Below are 22,428 nucleotides of genomic sequence, written 5' to 3'. Positions count from 1 at the left end.
AAGTGACAGGCAAGTGAAGATTTATTATTTGCATTACCATAATGCCTAGGAGCCCAAGTCACAGACCACAATCACTTTTACTCTTAAGAAAGCACTAGAGATACAAATCTTTGCAAAACACCCCCACCCCATCCTAAAGTGTTGATCTCACTCCTGCAAATCAGAGGTTTGGTCACCATTTCTAGCAAAGTACGGTCCCTCCTGTCTTCCTTTTCTCTTCTTCCCAATCTTCTGGCATGTGGTGATGGACCATTATCTCCTGAGATGGGACGGTCACTGACAGTCATTCAAAGTTGATGGGCTTTGTTGGGTTTCTCAATTATATCCCTCTCTAAAGTGTCCTACTCCTCCCTGGCAGGATAGTGTCTGGAATAGACTGGCTTTGTCAAGGTCGGGCTGGCTTTTCAATGAAGAACACAAAATGGCAGACAGGGTGTAAAAATTAAGGTCACAAAACAAAATGGAGCTCACAGTTGGCTACAGATGTATTTCCACACCCCGGTCACAGAAGTATTATAGGCCAAAGATGTTTACAGGGATCATCTTGAGCAACAGGATGGAATGGAGGATTTTAAAGGGAGAGTTCCTTTGCAATTAGTATCTGCATTTTAAAACAAAAAGGCACAAAGATTTTCCCCTGAAGACAAAAGCAGAGAAGAGGGAGGAAATATTATCTAGTAAAGAATATATACCACACAGATTGGATTCAAATAAATGATACAGAAGGCCTACTATACTAGTTGGTCATCTTGTCCATCCCTTAATACTGCAGGCTTGTTCCCTGTAGTACATTAATTTATTTAGATAATAAATCCCCCATCACAGGTAATTGGATCACTAAAGGTGCGTAAAGCTGAAAGTAATATTGTTTTGTTTATGTTTTACATAAACAAATACAGCTGTAGTCCTACAAACTGAAGATGTTTTTTCTTTACGTTGCAGCAGGTTGGTGCAGAATACTTACCTAGAAATGCAGGACAACACCTGCTTGTTTATTTAGTTTGAATTTCATTGAGAAAACTCATGCACAAGTATTTTTCAGCAACTTGCCTTCTATTTCATTTTTTGTTTTGTTAATATAATCTAGATTTAAAAAGACATTGACTAAAATTAAAAGGAAAAAATAGCATATGCCTATAGCAATATCTTTTTTTATTAGTCAAAGACTTTGTTAGTTGAGAAAATTCCCTTTGTTGTTGAGCTGCTACAGTAAGCAGCAGCAGATGGCTGTCTAAATCCCAGAATTCCCAGCAGGAAATGTGAACAGATGTCTGTAACCAGGAATAGAATAACCCTTTCCGTAAGACTTTATGCTGGTAACTGAGCAGTTTATGAGATTTATACAAATCTGTTTGCTTCCAGAAGCCACGGAGCTATTTTGTCTGTTGTGTTGCCCCCACCCTTCCCTTCCTCTTTAAATTAACGAGTACCCATCTGCAACATAGATGAAGCTTTGATAAAGCAGGGAACCAGATCTCAAGAGTGTAGTAATAACCTCTGGTAATCCACCTGGTGACTCTGCATGCCTGCCTTCTCCAAAAACCACAGCTAACCGACAGTTTATGTTCCGGATTTACAGATTCATCAGCCTGAATTGCGTAATTTACATGAGATCCATGTTACAAAATAAGGAATGCAATGCAAATAGAAGAACTCTTCTCAAGCCCTAGCCAGACTAAAGAGAGTTTGTTTTTTCTTTTAATGCTCAGTTCAGGTTTTGTAAGCATAGCCCAAATTCTGTATCCTTTTTCAAATGCTCACTCTTCTTTCTTGTTTTCCAGAATGGTACACGTCTGATACACCGGAAGGGAAGAGTGCTGACAATGACACCATTTCTCCTCTAACAATACATAAAACTTAATGCATGAACATGCAGTGAAAGATCTACAACTGCCATAGGCACCATTTAGTGTCACAGATCCATAACAAAAGTTCATAGTATTGGAAATGAACAATCAGACATCTGGTATGACACCCCTTGGAGACTACAGAATATGAAACCAGCTAACCTCTGTTTCTTGTGCCTGCAAGGATGCATCTTTGATTTTCTCCTACAATTGACTTTCAGCCCCCTTGAAATGAAAGGGGGTATGTTTGAGCTTCATCATGATGACGACGAATAAGTCAGCTTTGTTATGAACAGAGAAATGTATGAAACAACAATCTAGCAAAAAGTCTATGGCCACCACAGCTGGATTGTGGAGAAGCTTCATAGTAAAAAACAAACAAACAAACAAACAAAAAAACACAACACACACTGCTCCTGTTTTTGAATAGGACTTGCATGCAGTGAGGAGACAGATATAGCTACCATGCACAACAGAGAATAATATCTATAATGCACAAGAGCATTTAATGCCCTTACATTTTGCGAGGGATATTGTGTCAAACATATCAGACCCCCAGATTTGACCTACATTGACTCCGTATGTGTGTAATGAAAGTCAGTCATGTTTTTAATATATTTGACTAAACAGTGTTTTTACTTCCACAGCAAACTAAATAAACATCTGCCACCTAGCACATATGAGCAATGGTAGGATAGAAACTAGGTGCATATATTGGGGGTGGGGAGAAGAGGGAGAAAAAAAATCAGTATGGAAACAGTTCAATCTCTAGTTTCCAGAGGGAACTATGATTTCATAAATTATAAGAGTATCATTTAAAAAAAATGCAGAAAGTAGAGCTGGGGGAAAATGTGACAGGAATAATAAGAAAATATCAAGTATTATTCATATTTTAAGTTAATGATTTGTTAACTTGGAAGTAACAATAAGAAATACAAGAGTGCACTGTTATTAACTTTGTCTAACCAAATAAAAAAAGATAGATTTTCCAAGTATTTTTAAGTTAATTATCTGAAGGAAAACGTAATCTGCAGACTCTGATGCTTATGCTTGTGAAAATTTTACACTTTTACCCTTTATAACATTTGTTGATAATGGAAAGCAAATGCTGTGAATCAGACAGATCGCAAAGCCACCTTGCTTAGGTGGTTACCTTTCTGATCAAAATGTAGACATCTGATTACTGTTGAGATGTTTTATTAAACAAAAAAAAAAAAAAAACCCCACAGTCAGAGAAGTTCATGGTTCAGTTCAGAGCTATGAAGTTGGCTGTGCCTTTCTGGCATTAATGTAGCCAGGAAAGGAATTAGGGGTATAATGTGCAAACACCATACAGATTAGGCAAATATTTACATTTTGCTCATGAATATTAAACAAGGGTGCTTCATTTACCTGGCTTCCTTAAATTGTTATTGAATTATAACCAGTTTACAAGACAGGCGCATCTGTTCCACTAGTTTTGCGGCTGCACTCTCTCTCTATTAGTGAACTGTAGATTGGGCCAAGTTTTGTCTTTGATTAAAATGCACTCTTGTCTTTCAGCAGGAATTGTAGCCCTCACTAGCCTTTGAAAAGTTCATTTTCCTGCCTCTGGTAGGCACTAACACAATAATGCTATGCATTTCAGATAGTCCCTTTCATCTGAAGATCTCAAAGTATTTTACAAACATTTATCAATTTTACTCTAAAAGAACCACTTAGGGGTAAGTAAGTTGGTATATAGCCATTGTCCACCATTCAGATGACCCCTTCTCTGGGCTGGCCCCCCATAATATTTAACAGAATACCCAAATTTAAAGCCATCCCAATCTATACACTACCATACCTCATTTGTTCCAAAGGCAAATGGGCTATTTACCAATCAAAATGAAGAAAGTTCATGCTCCCTAACAATGAAAATGCTCCAGATGATCTTCAAATGTCAATGTCATCGATGACTGACTGGCCAGCCTCCTAAAGAGTACCTGACAGCTATCACATTTCTTTGTCACAGAGCCTAAATGACCAACGTAACCAATTTCAGATGTCACTCAGAAGGATATAATGGTTCTCTATCATCTATCAGTTATGACCTTGGTGTTTGGAACATTCCAGCAGACTTATAAATAGATGGTACTTCTCACAATTTGGGCTAACAGATATTGCCCAAACCTCATGATCTTCAGGGTTCACTGAAAACTTAATTCTCCTTACCATTTTTGTTTGAAAGTTGGGGAGAGGTTGGAGGAAGGATTTTAATTGTCGGGGTGGAGAACTGTTTAAGTGGGAAGCAGATTTGTGGTAGGCTATCTGAAAATTGCTGCAGTTGTATTTTTACCTTATGCTGGGACATCTAGATCATATGGCGATAGGCACCCTTTCTAGCACTTCTGTAATAATGAACTAAATAAAACTATATCATTGGCTTCATTGTTATTGACCTGCACAATGGCTAAAATTTAAAAGCTTTAATTAGGCACTTGATTTTCAGATGTGCTAAGCATGCAGATTGACTTTATCCGGTGGTCCCCATCTCTGCAAATCAGGCCACTTTTATCTAAGTGATTAAATATAGAAGTAGGTGTCTAACTTCTTCGACCTTAGAACTACGCTGCAATATTCACATTGCTGCAAAGTTCAGATCAAGAATCACTTTAGGAGTTCACATTCAAGGTTTAACTCAAAAATAGCTTCGGCCACATAATCTCACAAGATCAGTTTAGTCCACAATATTTTCACCAATTTGAATGCTTGCCAGACCATCTGTTCTCACTACAAGGCTACCCACTTACAGCTTGAATGTATTGTATCCAGAAAACTGAATGATTCTGGTTTTGGAGCTGTGATCCAAAATTGTAAGGCCAGGGTCAGATTGGGAGGGGATTATTCTGAAGCATTTAAACCCCAAGTTTCAAGGTGAATGATTAACAGCTTGAGCCCATTAAATGCATAAAATATATAGTTCTATCAGTCACCTTTTGTAAAAGTCCTGGGAGTATTTCAGAGTAGGAAATATTAGTTGTGATAGAACTTCTATTTAACATTAGAAGTTTTGTATTAAATGACTTGGAAAACTCATATCAAATATTACCATCCATATCTACGTAGAGTATTCAGAGATGAAAACAAGCTGGTTGTACATGTGAAATAATTGCTTTCTCCATCAAACTATTTCTACTAAAAACCACCATGTTCTCCTCATCTTAAGTTCTGCTTTGTAGACAACAACTTCTGAGTCTTATGCTAAATATTCTCTAAAATGGTGAGGTGTACTATCCCTTATCCATAGGTCAGATTAATGAGGAGGGTTGTGTTTTGCATCCTAGGTCTCCTTTTTTAACGTAAGGACATAGGGCTCAATTTCCATCAGTTTTCTGGGCATCCCCTTGTATCTCACCACTTCGAAAGACCTTGCTATAGGATTTTACTGCACACTAACCTAGTTGTTTTACAAGCTCAGCCATAGCACTGTCAAGAGGAGATTCCTTTCTCCTTCCACTTTTTAATCCAGTATCAACCACAGCAGACTACTGGAAAGGCATTGACATGCAGAGGTTTCCATCACTGTTAGGAAACTGAGCCACCGATGCCAAGTGTTTCATTTCTGCTGGTGTTGTTAGTGGTTTTGCCATCTTCTGCTGTGTGTGGAAGTTCGCACCTTGCTGATCATGTTGTACAGTTTTGTCAAACTGCCTGTGATTTTTTTGGATAGTAACAGAACACAAAATAAAAAACTGCCAAAAAGAACATTTTGCCATGTGCCAGAAACTAATACACAGTTATTTTGAAAAGTTCCTCATTCGTTTTTGTAATTATACCTATACGGGCATATATAACAGAAACATAATATAGACTTAAAGGTTATGTTCTGGGGCCTGTGATAGTCACACAAGATTACTATTTCAATCCAATACTTGACTTAACATATTTATTAAAACAAAAATAAAGCCATCATAGTGAGTTCTCTATGACCTGGATATAAGGGACATGGCAGCACAGAGTCAGAGAATAAAGCTCTCCCATGATGATTGACAAGCAAAGAGATTTCTAAGGGACTGCTGTATGTAGCATAATTTAGAGCAGCTCTAAGGCTGCTCTGAGTTATACTGTGAGCCCTTTTGCCTCATGGCTGGCTCCAAGATTTGGGGGACTAGGGTAACAGAAAAGTAACTTAGAGCTAATTTCTCCCCATACCTGGGTCTTGCACACACACAGCTGAGACACATTTGGGGATCTGGCCCAACATTGCTAAGTGTAGTAGGGGGCTCCATATGTTTGAGATGAAATATTAATATCCTGTTGATAGACTTAAGAGTTGGAGTGAAGGTAGTGCCTGTGATTTAGAGGAGTGGATTGTGTGCACTGTTGGTGACGATGCTGGAAGTAAGGGGATTTTCTGTCCACACAATGGTGCTCTGGGTGCATTGGATCTTATGATGTGTGAGGGGTAAGGCATGTGAACTGGGTGTCAGTGTTCCTTAAAATAGTGATTTCATTGATATTTAGGGATTATGTTGATAGGAATTTCACGTTAATCTCCTTAACTAATAGTGCGTGTGAGTGAATCACAATTTGAGTTCTCTTTTCTCTGTAATCTGTTGATAGTTTTCCAGGTGGTATTTGCCATTCCTATTGTTTCTACTGCTTTATGAGGATTTCTGCAAGTGTTCCCTATTTATTCAATATTTTGCATATTGGGTAAATTTCTCTGATGTAATAAATAATAATTTAAAGTAAGGCAAATGATCAGAATTTCCGGACAAGAAGTGATACTTTGATCACCAAGAATTTTATAACAAGAACTGGGAATAGGAGAATATGGAGGAACTTGACCCCATGTCTTAGCTTCCCCGCCCCTTCAATCTTTCAAATCATTCTAAAAATCACTAAAACTGAGTACGTGTTACATTTACATTCTTACAGACCCATTTTTGTGTGTGATCCCTCTTTAGGTTTCCTATTTTAGGCCTTCATCTACCACAACACATGCATAACTAGTAGCAGATGACTCATCCCACTGAACACAGATGCCTAAAGTATATGCTTTAAATGCTTTGCTGGCTCAGAAAGCTTAGTACTGGGCATGTTCAGCTGACACATTTTTCAAAGTAACTTCACTCTCAGTTGTTGTGTGTATGGTGCAGTCATTACAGTCCTACAAATACTCCTCTCCTGTCCACTGGATTACCTATGAATTGGAAAACAGTTTTCACAGAAATTTTTTCCAAAAGGGTCAGTAAGAGTATTTATGATTACAGATATAAAATGATCCAAAATATTTAGACCCTCACAGGTCATCATGCTGGGTTTTCTATTTACTCACACTTTACTAATATAACACAAATGGTCAGCTCTGGATTTGGAATAAAGCACAAAGGGAGATCATTGTGAACAATTCCTCTCTAACACTACTGATGTCTCTGCTCAGCTTGGAAACATTTCAGTGAAATCCCATCCTTTCAGTTTACAAAAATGTATAGCGACAGCACCATCTTCCAGCCACCTACAACTGACATTGTGTTTCTTGAATGGGTCATTATGTTGTCTGCTTGGAAATATTTGACTCAATTCTTTTGCAAATGTACCAGAAAAGTCATTTATTTTTAGCTTTCTAAAAATATTTCAGATCTGTTTAAGAGTGGTTTCATTAAAATAGTCACTGTTCCTTAAGCCAATTTTACCCCATTTCTTTTTGCCGTGTTTTATCATGTCTTACTTTCCTGAGTGGAAGGTAATTCATGTTTATAGTGGGCCTGATCACTCCCTCTAATGTTAAAGCCCACAGGGAGGAACTGGGGAGCAAATCTCCTCAGGGACCCACTCTGAGAGCTTTCTTCTCCTCCATCATCCCATCAGGGGAGCAGAGTTTGTGGGAAAGGCTCAATGCAAATCTTGCTATTCCACAGGACTTTCATCTGGAGACCCTGTACATTCACACTGGATCAAAGATATCAAGAGCTAGATGTCTACTTTTGGAGTGAAAAGACCTGGCCACTCTAGGAGTGTGTTCACATTTTCTCTAGTAGTTATGACTCGTCTGCAGCCCGTGGAGTGTTTATATGCTACGGTCAGAGGGAAGCCTTGTGCAGGCAATCTACACCTTGGTCACAAAACGAACTAAATTACATCACCACATTCCACTTAAGGCTAACCCAGGAGGCTCCAACTAGAACATAGCAGACTGCCACAGCACAATTCATAGTATGAGTACATAATACTAAGAATTCAAATACTGCTCGAGATTCCTAGTCACTTGTGGGTGAAACTTAATAAAATATTAAGTACCTGAATAGTTTGATATCTGAGCTTGTAGCCCTCTCCCTTTGTGCAGTTTAATCAGCTGAAAGTTTCCTGCTGAAATCTCCAAGGGCAAAACTCTCCGGAGTCAATGGTAGGGGAAGATGGTAAGGGTAATTTATTGAGTTTAGCGTTTGGTTAATGTGCTGGTAGTATTTCGGGAGGTCCAGGGATTTGAGTTTATTTTTGGTTTGGGGAGCTCTGGGTGGGGTTTTTTTGGGGGGCGGGGGGGGAAGGGGGACTGTTAATTTTTAACATTTGATCTACAAAGGAGTAGTGATTTCTAGAGTGGGGCACAATCATTCCCATCAACTCCCTCCTCACTAACCTATGACCCTCCAAGATGGAGAGGCAGACACATACATCTTCTGCTCAGTAGGGGGAAGAAAAAAAACTCTTGGAGAAAGACCCTCACCCAAAGAGTGAGCTCATTCTGGAAGAGCAACAGGGAAGCTGAATGCAGGGGAAAATACCCGGGAAGCAGTGAACTGTGTGTGAACAGGCTATGGCTGCCAGCCATAGCAACTAGGGTTAGGTCCATGCAGAAACTCTGCGAGAGCAGCATAGACTGGGAAGAGAGTCAGTACAACAAGACACACCACTAACTGATTAGAGGAGATTCCAGGCCCAAGAGACTAGGCTGATCTGGAGATGCACCCCAACCCTAGGAGCCCTAACACTATAGCAGACCCCTCACTCATCCCACAATAGGGACAGTTATTATTTCACCTTAAATTGCAGCTGTTTAAGCCACTGTATTGGAGGACAAGCCCTGGTAAAATATTCCTCTATTTAGCCACAAGGTCAAATTATTATCACAACACACTACAGCTAGTAACCTAGCATCTGAAGCACCTTCAGTGTTGGCCTCCAAGTTATGGTACCCCTGGAAGACCACTGGTACCTCTAGAGGTTTGACTATCCATGGGAGTAGTAGTAGTTGTAAAAAGAAAAGGAGTACTTGTGGCACCTTAGAGACTAACCAATTTATTTAAGCATGAGCTTTCGTGAGCTACAGCTCACTTCATCAGATGCATACTGTGGAAATTGCAGAAGACATTATATACACAGACACCATGAAACAATACCTCCTCCCACCCCACTCTCCTGCTGGTAATAGCTTATCTAAAGTGATCATCAAGTTGGGCCATTTCCAGCACAAATCCAGGTTTTCCCCCCCACAAACTCACTCTCCTGCTGGTAATAGCCCATCCAAAGTGACCACTCTCTTTACAATGTGTATGATAATCAAGGTGGGCCATTTCCAGCACAAATCCAGGTTCTCACCCCCCCCACCCCCCTCTAAAAACCACACACACAAACTCACTCTCCTGCTGGTAATAGCTTATCCAAAGTGACCACCCTCCCTACAATGTGCATGATAATCAAGGTGGGCCATTTCCAGCACAAATCCAGGTTTTCTTGAGTGAGAAGTAATGATTACAATATTTTTGAACACACATGAATTTAATCCTATGGTGTGCAGCCCTTTTATGTTCATTTGCCATGAACTTTTGAATGCCTGAGTAGCATGAATATATGAATATATAAATAAATTTACAATTCAAGTGCTTCCAAATGCACACAAAGTATTTGCATGTTCATTCTAACAAATAGCAGAAACAATACAATAGAACTTATCTAACCAGTTAGAACTTACCACACAGTCTGACTAGCAGACACCCACAGAACTATTTCTGATCAAACCAGGTGTATTATCCAAGTAAAAGAATTAAAAATTCCAGTCTACTTGCAGATATTCCATGAGCAGAGAGACTAAGCTCATTTTTGTTGCCAATTATTTGCTTAGCTTTGAGGGTACAATGATACCAATAGCAGTTTTAGTCCCCAATCCTGGGGACACTGATGCATGTACCTTTACTCAGGGGAGTACTCCCAGCTGCTGCTGCTACTCCTCATTACTACAGGGGATAAATCCCAGAGTAAAATTATACACATTCCTGAGTGTTTGCAAGTTCAGAGAATTAATGCCACCCATTGCTAGGCTGGACTATAGCAGGCCAGGAAAATAAGTTCACTAATGGCTCAGATTCAAATACCCTAAGTACAGTGTTATTATATAGATTCTGCTTTAACTCAAATTGACACCAAGTTAATAAAAATCTCTAGCTACATTTCCTTCCAGGCAGTTCTACAAGCAGTAAACTCAAATATAAAAAGTACAGACCATATAAAGTAGCACCACTGTTTCCTCAGCACTCCCTGCATTGACTTCTAACCAGTACAGCCTCCCACCTCCTTTCAGCTTTTCCTTCTTCTGAAGGAACCACTCCTACCTTTAAAGTGTTGAGCTTGAATATGTCAGCTGCACCTAATTATCTCCTAGCAGGCTCTGAACCTGGGATGGATCTTAAGCCTGAAACCACAGGCTATTGTCTGATATAGTAGCACCTCCTCTTCAGGGACCCACTGGAATGGGGCATGGCAGGGTTTCTAGGTCCCTCCAGCAAGTCATATTAGCATATCCAGTCCTGCAGGTTGTTCTGTGGGCAGACTCCTGTGCCTGTAGGGATCTTATTGACTTCAGTGAAAGCCCATTGGCTTTCCCTATGGGCTTAAAAGGTCTAACTGTGTGGATTAGTATGCAGGATCAGGTCTTTAGTTGGCCATAAGATCTGGAAAAACAAAAATGCAACAAAGAAAAAAGTAAAATCTTGATCATTTCTAAATAAGGTCATTCCAGTCAATCTTTAGCATGCTCCATAGGTGTTTTCCCTTAAGAAGAATTTACAATAGGTTTAATTTTTAACAGGATAAAATGCAGTCATGATTGGGGAGAAGAATATATGCAGGTTATTATTAAAAATAAGAGCCTTTTGAATAGCTTCTCTAGTGCTTGAATTTGGAAGATGTTAAAAAGAAAACCAGCAAGGGTCATTTACTTGAAACTGTATGGTAAATTGCTGTTTGTGGTTCGGAATATGCAATATTTGTTTCATGTGTGGACATCACTGTGCTTTGCTTCAAATAATGAGCATCTTTTAAGAGAAAGTAAGGCTAGCCAGCCCAGCAATAACGCGTGCTCACACACTTCATGAATACAACAGAGTCAGGCTATTACTGAATCTAACTGGGCATAATTAGTGTATCCATTCAGGATTAGGAAGTGTAAAGCAAAGATTAAGGTCATGAACTGGAGATATATTGGTCTGACCACACTTTTTCTCCTGAGTCCCGCTGGCAGATTTCAGCACTGCTGACCTGTTATTCGTGGAAGCAATGTCCTGGGTCAGGTCATTCAAATGTCCCTCGTTTTTATTTTCTCCCTTAGGATGGCAGCTGGTATAAAAGGATAACCTCCTTGACCTCAGCCATCATCTCACTGTGGATTTTCATCCTTGAAGCTGTTAATTGAAACCACAGAACCACAAGAGCAGTACTATACACAGTTTAGTCCCATGTCATGTGAAGCCCGCATCCCAGCTAAGAATGCATGTATACTGATCATTATGACTGACATTGCCTATTAGGGTAGGATATAAAATCACATCACAGTGTAGACTTTTTTTAATGGTCTTGCAACCCTTCTACATCTGGCTTAATGTTTCTACAAATAGTTTGACCTTTAAAGGAGAAAGGAGGGGGAAAGCAGTCAGTGTTCTGAGCTTTAAATGATTCACATTTGTAACTCCATGAATGGCACATTTGGTCCAATTTCCAGGCTCTGGCATTTCTAATCTGTCATGCCATAAACAGTCAGTAGGATGTAAACTTTCCCCCGAGAGGGGAAAAGTGCAATCAAATTGGCACCCCAGCCAGAAGCCAGCTATGTAGTATTATCAGAAACATGTCATTTCTCAGACTCTGAAACAACTCCATGGGGTTAGCATCTGATCATTAGCGTGATGCTAAATACAGCGAGCCTGATTCTCCACTGCCTTGTACCTTCAAAAGTGAGCACTGAGTGGGTGTCAAGGCTATGGAGAATTGTGATTTAATATTGTTCACATACACACTACACTTCCTTTGCATAGGTGGAGATGGGCACACCAGATGCAAGGCAGTGGAGAATGAGTCTATTTATCTGGCATTCCTTTCTGTTGTTTGAAAATCAAAAATGATTTTAAAAAATGTGTGGAAAGTAAATGAGAACATCTACTGAAAGCCACTAAAAGAAGGTGCTCAAGCTGAAGGGCACATACTGAATATGGGGGTATTCAACTGATGACAGTCTGAATCACTTTCTGATGTAAATAAGAAAGAAAACAAACAAATGTCTCATATAATGGCCACATCTGATTGTTTGCTAGAGATTTGGACACAGGCCAGTTACATTCTCTGCCTTCCCTTAAAAATCTTTTCAGCTAGAATTTTCTGCATGCTTAAGTACACTTCAGTTCAGCTGGAAGAGGCAAGCCTGAAAGCTCCCCCTTTAACTACCGATGCCCTTGCCAGGAAGGAAGCTTCCCCATAATTACGGTGTATGGTATATATTTATAGTTAGAACAGAAGTCCAGAAGGGCACTCTCCCTTATACAAAGAAAGCCAGCTCACAGATCTTGAATTAGCCTCTAAAAAAAAGACAAGCAATGACACCATCACAAAGATTTAAAAGGCAAGAAGAGAAGGGGGATGAGGGTGGTTAGTGTCTCAAGAAACAGCAACAACAAAATCCCCTTTGCTCCCAGAGAGTGCTGTCACTTTTCTGTTGAATTTATTTCCATTTATTCCCTATATAATTTTCTATTTAGTAGAAAAAATTGCCCAGGCTATTTTTAAAAACACACAGAGGACTCTTGGCTTCAGTGATTTTTATCCTGAGGCCCCAGTGCAGAAAAGAATTTAAGCACATGCTTAAATCCATCTTTACTCAGCAAAGCACGTAAGCAAGTGCTTAAGCCCCATTGAAGTTAAAGCACAATGCTTTGCTGAATTGAAGCCCTAGTGAATCTCACAGGCTTCCTCACATAAGAAGTTTTATCCTCTTGGTATAGTGCTCATGTTTCCTCTTTTGTTGCTATCAGGCTGATTTGAATAGGAATGGGAAGTCTGAAAATCCCATTTCTACTCCTATCATGCCAAAGCCTTCAAGATAAATATTTAGAGCTGTCTGAATTACAAGATCTAAATTAACCCTTTTTCCCCCCTCTAAAAATTATTCCCAAACTTATCCTACTTTGTTGAAATGTATTCACAAGAATGCACTGATTGATTAAGAACAACTTTCTGTCTTTTCTGTAAACTTCTATTTGCTATTTATTATTAGTTATTGTGATGTGATTAGTCATCCAGATCATATACTATTGGTTTTATTCTTCAATTGCACAACTTACTTTTAAAGTATAAAATGAGTAGCGAATAACAAATAGCTCACTTCCTGTATGATTTTTTGAAAAAATGATGCGTGCTAAAATTCATGAAAATTTTGAAATCTAGGAATATGTCCATGAACACCCAGTGGATGCCAGAATGCTCATGAATAATATAAGGCTACATATAATAGCAAATCTAACTTAGTGCTTTTATTCATAAAAGTACCATAGGATGACAGAGGCTTGGTCTAAACTTAAAACTAAAATCAACATAGTATGTCAGTCAGGGGCGTGAAAAACCACATCCCTGACCAACACAGTTATGCTGACAAAATCCCAGTGTAGACATAGTTATGCAGTGGGGGAGTGCTTCTTTCTACAAACTTCTGTGGGTGTACACTCCATCTACACTAGAAGGATAGTGCCAGCATAGGTTCCATATTGTAGGAACAGCCTAAAACTCTTTACAGCAAGAGAATGAAGAGTGGCAAATAATGTATAACAAATGCACTTCTGATATTAATCTTACAGTGTCTGTACTAAAGTTTGTGAAACATTCAGGATTTATAAACATTTTCACAAATAAACAGGTGGCCATCTAAATATTAACAAATAACAAATAATGTGAACCCACATAAACAAAGCAGAGTGAACTCACCATGTTGACTTTTTAGGATATGCATGATATCGTTAACCCCAAAATTCAAAAATCAGGAGTCAGAGTCAACAATCGTGATTCACCCCAAAATTGTGACATTTTTTAATTTAAAATCATGGTTCTGGTCATTCTTCATTTTTGAACTCCCATGCCTATGCCCACTGTGAGAGATCATTAGTCTTGCCAACTCTCACAAATTTATAGAAAGTTGACTTTGGCCCCCCACAGCAGAAGTTCTTGCTGGAGGACCCCACTGAGATCAGGGACCCTGTTATTCACTGTAACACATAGTAAGAGATGGCCCTTGTCCAGAAGCATTTATAATCTAGTGCAAATGCTTTCCAGTCACATCTGTGCCATAATTAGCTGCCTCCCAGCCTGAGAGGATGGAACTAATGGGATCAGGTGTTAGCCAGAGAACCCCTAAGCTTTATAAAAAGGGCTGAGAGGACTCAGAGGGGGAACTGCAGGAAGTAGTTTAGGCTCCTGGGGGAGGCAAGGTGTGTAGGAAGCGGGGAGGGGGGTAGTTGTTAATCTGCTAGGGAAAAGAGTCTCTAAGAAGAAAGACTTGGGACGCAATGCTCAGTTAAAAGAGCAGAGGAGAACTCTGCAGGGCTCGGGAGGTGGGGTGAAGATCAGGGAATGCTGGTTAGATGCGGGGGAAACTCTGAGTGGGACTCCAGTGAATGTAGCTTGGGAGTCCATGCCCTGTAACAGCAGGGAAGATAGCCTAGAAGAGGGGCTGAATAGTAGGCCAAGCAGAAGAAGCAGTGTAGAAGAATCTCTTGTTTGAAAGTTTTGGTTGGACTTCTGTTACACTTGAAGGGGACTGAGTCTGAAAGGTGCCTAGCCTGAAGGGCTGTCATGTAAGCTTCAGACCACTATGGAGCCAGAATGACAAAAAATGGGGGTTGTCAGAATAAAATAACCCTGGCTCAAGGGAGTGTACCACTGGTGAGTCCCTCTCCAACCCCCAATAGCAGTCCCACATAGTAGCACTATGAAGTCCTGTTTAATAATAAGGATTATGAAGGGCACAGAATTATTAAGAGCATTTGGTGGAAGGTGCTAGGCTTTGAACTTGTGGTCCCAGGGCTTACAGTTTAGTGCATCTTCCACTAGACTAGAAGACATTGCATTTGAATAAATCTTGCTTTAACTTTGCTTCCTTGAAATCAGGTGATGGGACATAATTTAGTGTGAGACTACCTGCATCAAAGGCCAAAAATTGCATTAACCCTGAGAGTTGGCAATATTATAACATGTGCTTCTATTAGCCAACAAGCTCTGCATCAGACACACAGGCCACAAAATTGGCATAATGGGCTTTGCCCCCCACCCCCGGCCTTGGAGTGGAAGGCCCATTGAGGCATAGCTGGAGCATGACTGTGCTCTGCCATTCTCCAGCCGCTGAAACGAATGGCCCCTTGGAGCTGGATGCAGTGTAGAATAGCCCTAAGGCTTCTCCAAGTTGCATGATGGGCTGAATAACCTCTTGGACAGTCCCAGGACTGAAAGGCTGTAAAAAGGGAGAAGAAGCAGGGGTGGCAGGTTTGTAGAAATTTTGTTGGTGCCCAGAACCCGCCCCCGCCCAAACTCTGTTCCCCAAACTCCACCCCCCACACCTGCCCAAGGCTCTGGGAGGGAGTTCGGGGATGAGAGGGGGTGCAGGGGTGAGGGCTGTGGGAGAGGGCTGGGGGTGTGGCTGCAGATGAGGGGTTTGGGGTATGGGAGGGGCTCAGGGCAAGAGTAGGGGTGTAGGGGGTAAGGGCTCTGTCTGGGGCTGGAGATGAGGGCTTTGTGGTGTTAGAAAGGCTTAGGGCTAAGGCAGAGGGTTGGAGTGCAGGGGGATTAGGGCTCTGGTTGGGACTGGGGATAAGGTGTTTGGGGTGCTGGAGGGGCTCAGGGCTAAGGCAGGGGGTTGAGGGTGTGGTGGGGGGGTGAAAGTTCTGGCTGGGGGTGTGGGCTCTGGGGTGGGGCAGGGCTGGGGATGAGTTTGAGGTACAGGCAGGCTGCTCCGGGCAGGGGACAGAGGGGAGGACTCCGCCAGCCCTTTCCCTGCCAGCAGCAGCGAGCTCTGGGGGAGGAGCCCCCCTTTCCTGCCCCCCGAGCAGCACACTCACCCCACCACTGTCACTGCACGTGCTCCTAGGGCCCCTCTCAGGTCCAGGAATCTCCCTCGCCTCCCCCGTGGTGGGTGCCAGGGGGGTGCTGCATGCGCCTCCTCCCCTGCTGTTGCCCCTGACTGTAGCCTCACTGGGGGTGAGGGATGGGGCTGCCTCCTTGCCCAGCATGGGGCAGGAGCGGTGACTGCGGGCGGGGCAGCCCCTGTGCTGGTGGAGGGTCCCGCCGGAAAAGGAAAGGGTCTGAGATGGAAAGGCAGGCTCAGTCAGTCTCCCCTGGCAGTCGAGATGGGGGCACTGGGACCCTGTGGCAGCAGTTGCTGCAGGGAGGCAGCATGGACCTGCGGGACAGAGGCAGAGGCAGGGATGTTCTGCTCCAGGGCCCAGGGGAGGCACAAGGCAGGCCAGGGGCAGCAGGAGAGGGCTGGGGGAGACTACGGGGAGGTACGGGGGGGGCGGCAGGTGGGGCTGGGGGAGACACACGGCCCCAAATATTGGTGGGGCTGGGCCCCTGGGCTCTGAATATTCCTGGTGCTAAGGCACCACATGGAGATATAACTCGCCACCCCTGAGAAGCAGGTAGCCTTTACAAAAAGTGCATGCAGCGAGGGGCGTGTTTGTATTGTCTCATAGCCAAAACCAAACAAACAGAGTAGAGTTCAAGTAGCCACATGGTAGAAAACCTTAGGATTTACAAACTTCTAGTTATTGGATGCTGTAGCACCCATTGACCTATCTCCAGAAGCAAGGCAAAGTTCACAGCCACTTACAAGAGGCATAGAGGAGCATCTCCAGCTAGACACCATTATTGAAGCATTTAGAAGATGGGGGCTAAGGACAGAGCAATCATTATGCTGACTGTGGAAGAAGACCCCCTTAGGCAGCACATGCAGTTGACTGCACACAACACATGCCTGGCCAGGCAGCTCATCATCCATTTACTTGGAACAGCTGTGGTCAAACAGAGGTCACTTATTATTTCTGGCCAGGTATATATGGAATGGCCAGGGTATGCACTGCAGACACATGCTCCTCAAATAAAGACCAGCTGCTACATACGCTTGAAAAGAACTATGGGGTGTGTAACATTGGAGTGACTGGGTACATGTACAATTTGCAGGATGAGTTCCATATGGCATGGGGAACCCCAGCTCAGTTTGTATATGTAACTGAGTTCAGCGTCCTAGGCAAGGTGAGTTCACAAGTACACCCGACAATAGGCCATATGGTGGTTGTAACATTTGCAAAACCCCTCGAATGTACTTTTACACAGCTCTCCAGCATCAAAGTATTTTGAAGGGAGTTTGGTCTCCATTAGTCACTGCCGTTGTCCAGTTTTCTTGGTACTGACTTTGCCTAGACACACAGACTCTCTGTTTTCTGTTCCCCTTTACTCTGCTGGAAACTTCTAGTACATTCTCCACTTCCTCCAGCAGATTGTGTTGCTATGGGAGGAGTTCATCATGACATATTTAAAAGCAGGTAACACCGAGGGATTGGAAACATTTACATGTCAGAAAAAAAAGATGTTCATTAAAAAAAAAACATGCACACATTTGCATGTAATGATCTCAGCTGAAATACATGTCACTGGCTATCTTCTTTAAAACCTTTGACTGGCACATGAGAAAACAGTGCTAAAGAAGCACCATTAATAACAGTTAAACCACTCATCCCACTACTGTCAAAGTGGAGTGAGAAAAAAATGGACAAAATGAGTGAAAATCTAGACTGCTGCCTTGCAGCAAACATGTATAAAAATGAATATACAGTCACCCTTTTACAGTCCACTCCTGCACAAGGCTGCATAATTTTAGATAAACATCCAGTCTTTTAGGTGCTTAAATGAATGGAATTAAATGTGCTTGTCCCATCACTAGTGAAGCTGAATCTCTATAAAAGCCTTGATATAATATACTCTTTATGCGCAATGTGCTCAAATAACCATGCCTTCAACTATGGTACAGCTGAGTGTCTGAATGCAATAAAGCATCAATAGGAGGCTGTATCACTCCAAAGAAATGAACTACACAGGAGAGGAAGTGACAATGGTAGGACACTGGAAACAAACCTCTACATGCAGATTCCAGTTGGAGTAAACCAAGAGTAGCTCTATTAAAATTGATGGACTTACACTAGTGTAAAACTGGTGAGAGAGTAGAATTAGTCCCATTAAAAGTTGACCACTTAATAAAAGATGAGATACCCCCCCCCCCGCAAAAAAAATAAACACTACCACAACACAATTCCAGCTAAAAAAGCTATATTAGCTGTATTTATATGCAAAATGAAGGTCCTTTATTTTATTTCTACATCCAAAATAATTCAGGGGAGGGCAAAGATGAACAAGACGAAGTACAATCAGTGGATGTCCATCCATAGACATTTCTGCCGAAAGCATCACAGAGGGCCAGAGGTGTATGTAGAAGGCTTTGCTTTCCAGTGTTCCTTTTTCTTTTGCTTTGGAGGATTTCCCTCACTCTGTTACCGAAGAGAGGACTTTTTTCTCCTCTTTTGTTCTCACAAGACTCCTGATTTGTAACAATTGCTTCCATGAAAGAAGCAGATAAATAAAACTCCCAAAACATGCCTCTTTGAAAACATGCCACTATCAGCACACTGATAGCCCAACTATATTCCCATGAACTCCAAACTCTGTTCTTTTTAGGAAGAGTAGTGCATGTTGGCAACTTACTTACTGGGTTTAGAAGCCTAAAAATTTTATGTTAGCATCAAGTGCCTTGCATAAAGATGGTATGTTTGTACTTCAGATGCACCGGGAACATTATCCACAGTAAGAGGCAGAAACAGATACTTTTCTTGCTGATGACACAATAATACACTAATTCCTTTCAATTTTATATTGTGTTGTTGCATGGTGAAAGGCATTGCCTCTTATCATTAATTCTCCTCCCAATTTAATGGGATGCCAGGGTACTAACTGCTCTCTCCCCCCCACAGTGAACAGGTAGTTAATTCCAACTGAACTTTCCTTTTCCTTTCCACGGGTACTCAGAGGAAGGCTCTGAGAGTGGCTGTTTGGAAGGCACGGGCAAATCCTACTGGGAGACTTATTCTTGAAGAATTGAGAGCCGTGTTTACAGTAAGGAAATTAAAATCATTTAACAAACAGAATAAAGAGCAAGTTTTCAGTATCTTTCCTCCCCTGTGGATGTTGAACTTTTATATTGTACTATATATACTCACTATTATTTAATGACTGCTGGATTTACTCCAGGAAACAACTTCTGTTGGTAGCTTAGAAGTAATTCAAGAATAGCCTCCCTTCTGGAGTTCTCTAAACATTCTGTTCTGAGAAACAACTGTCTAGGATTTCAAGAAATTGCTTCTCTAGTATCTGCATGTATATAAGAGGCTATCATATGTGACCTTGGAATATGTTTAGTAGGCTTATTAGAGAATGAGGGTGTAACAGGGTGGTCTGCCTCTTTAAGGAGCAGGGGGCCAGGTACCATCCAGAGCTGTTCAATTATCAGACCTAGCTGGGAAAGGAATATGTGATTATAAAAGCCAGCACTTGGCGCACTTGAGAAGATATTGCCGAGGGATATGGGATTCTGTAGTAGGTCCCAGCGCACAGGGAGTGAAGGGAAGAGTTTGTTCTCCATTCAACATTGAAACAAAGAGAAAAGTTTGTGGGATCTGAGGCCTACGGTTGGTAGAGGAACTGCTTTGTATTGACTGCTTTGTATTGATTATGTTGAAGAAAAACGTTAGCCTGAAAGAGCTGAGGGTATGATAGTGTCCTCCTAGGGCTGGAGGAACAGGGCACCAGCCTCTAGCTCAGGGGTGGGCAAACTATGGCCTGAGGGCCGAATCTGGCCCCTCAGGGCTTTGGATCTGGCCCACGGGACTGCCCCCCTTGGTGCTGCAGGCCCCGCGCCGCTCTCAGAAGCGGCCAGCACCACGTCCCTGCCTGCACCTCGCACCCCTCCTGCATCCCAACTCCCTGCCCTGAGCCCCCTGCTGCACCCTGCACCCCAACTCCCTGCCCTGAGCCCCCTGTCGCACCCCGCATCCCTCCTACACCCCAACCCACCCCTGCTGTAGCTGCTGTCAGAAGTATGTCATGTATTAGAACAGGGGGGACCAACCTGTGGCTCCGGAGCCACATGCGGCTCTTCAGAAGTTAATATGCGGCTCCTTGTATATGCACTGACTCCGGGGCTGGAGCTACAGGCGCCGACTTTCCAATGTGCCGGGGTGTGTGTGTGCTCACTGCTCAACCCCTGGCTCTGCCACAGGCCCTTCCCCCACTACCCCACTTCCCTCCCCCTCCCCTGAGCCTGCCATGCCCTTGCTCCCTCCCCCCCCCCCCCCCCCGAGCCTCCTGCACACCACGAAACAGCTGATCAGGAGGTGCAGGGAGGCGCTGATCATCAGCGGGGCTGCTGGTGGGCGGGAGGTGCTGGGGGGAGCTGATGGGGGGCTGCTGACGTATTACTGCGGCTCTTTGGCAATGTACACTGGTAAATTCTAGCTCCTTCTCAGGCTCAGGTTGGCCACTCCCGTATTAGAAAGACAGTTAGCAAGTTACCCTCTTTTCCGCTGGTTTGGATATAAGACTGAAAAACACCTGTGCTGCTGTGCCGTTCTTAAGATTGTAAGAAGTAAAAAGCAAACCATGTGAATTACTTTCTTCTTGTGCGTTCTGTTACAAAAATGGGTGCCAAAAATAAATTTTATTCCAAAAATAAAGTGCCAAACCTGTTGCACCATATATGTCCCTTCCAAAGTATTCTCCCAAAGCAAAAGGAAGGAGTGAGGGAGTAATTTAGAACTGCAGAAGAAAGTAATCAAGTGCTCCTTTCCAGCTCTGCATATGAGAATGGAGCAACTGGGAGTGGGAATGTTGCTTGCTTAGGGTAGTGTGCTGGAGGCCTAGTACCTTTTGTTTTGATCACGTTTTTATTTGCTATAAATATAGGATCTCTTTTTAAAGGCAACCCAACAAAAACAAAATGTCAGATCCCAAGTAGAAACCACTACAGTATATTTTGCACTCTGCTATTAAAAAAGCATTTTCTGGACCACGATTACATCCTAATGTGGTTTTACAAACAAAAGGGGGCCATATGGTCTTGAGAGTGGGTAGTGGGTAGAAAAGGTGTGTGAAACTGACCTACCACTTGAAAGAGAGAAGAAGAAGAAATGTCTCTGTTCTTTAATTCTCATTGTAGTTCCTTGGGAAATTTAAGTTCAGTGTATATTTAAGGACTGGGGGGGGCAGGGAGTTGGCTTCCAGATTTAACTACTTAGTATACTTCTAACCTGTTCTGAGAATGTAATTAGATAGTCATAAATGGAAAAGCCATTTATAGTTACTATATTACAGTAACTCCTCACTTAAAGTCATCCCGGTTAATGTTGTTTCGTTGTTACGTTGCTGATCAATTAGGGAACATGCTTGTTTAAAGTTGTGCAATGCTCCCTTATAACATCGTTTGGCAGCCACCTGCTTTGTCCACTGCTTGCAGGAAAAGCAGCCCGTTGGAGCAAGCTGGTGGGGGCGTGGAACCAGGGTGGACCAGCAGCCCCCCATCAGTTCCCCACTCCCCTAAGTTCCCTGTGTAGCAGCCGCCCAGCAGGGTCAGTGTCCCTCCCCCCACTGCCATGTGCTGCTCCTGCCCTCTGCCTTGGAGCTGCTCCCCAGAGCCTCCTGCTTGCTGTGTGGGGGTGGGAGGGGCAGAAGAAGGGGGCTAATGTCAGGGTGTCACCTTCCCCCCTGCTTCTTCACCCCGCTTACCCCATTTCCATAGAGCAGGCGGGACATATGACAGAGCTCAGGAGGGAGGGAGCTTCCTGGCCACAGCTTCTGTCTCCACTTGCTGATCTACTTAAAAAGGCAGTGTACTTAGAGTGGGGTCAGAGTACTTAAAGGGGCAATGCACATCTCTCTCTCTCTCTCTTACACATGGTGTGTGTCTCTGTCTCTGTCTGCCATGCTGTCTCCCCTCCCTCCATTTGTGCTGCCTTGTAGAGTGTGAGGCTACATTAACAACAATAGATTAACCCTTGAAGGCTCAGCTGATTGCTAGTTCATCATTTAGCAGTAAGGCATTCTCTAGGGAATATCCCACATTCTGACTTCACCACCTCAACCAACCTTCACAATCACCATCGCTGTGTACCAGTATGAAATTGTTTGTTTAAAACTTATACTGTGTGTGTGTGTGTCTGTGTAATATATATCTATAGTCTTTTGTCTGGTGAAAAACATTTCCCTGGAA

At 42.5% G+C, this 22,428-nt stretch overlaps 1 long non-coding RNA gene across 1 annotated transcript in view; it reads right to left on the bottom strand.

Annotated features, from left to right (window-relative positions):
* The window catches only part of LOC122464623, a 56,441-nt gene extending 46,058 nt beyond the window's left edge, over window positions 1-10,383 (bottom strand). The window contains exon 1 of the long non-coding RNA XR_006288821.1: window positions 10,312-10,383. This is a non-coding gene — a long non-coding RNA (uncharacterized LOC122464623). The remainder of the gene's footprint in view (window positions 1-10,311) is intronic.
* Between the last annotated feature and the right edge of the window lie 12,045 nt (window positions 10,384-22,428).

Source organism: Chelonia mydas, chromosome 2 (genome assembly GCF_015237465.2).
Source record: "Chelonia mydas isolate rCheMyd1 chromosome 2, rCheMyd1.pri.v2, whole genome shotgun sequence".
Lineage (NCBI taxonomy): Eukaryota > Metazoa > Chordata > Testudines > Cheloniidae > Chelonia > Chelonia mydas.
Note: the sequence above shows the minus strand (reverse complement) of the source record. Positions and strands in the feature narration are given on the sequence as shown.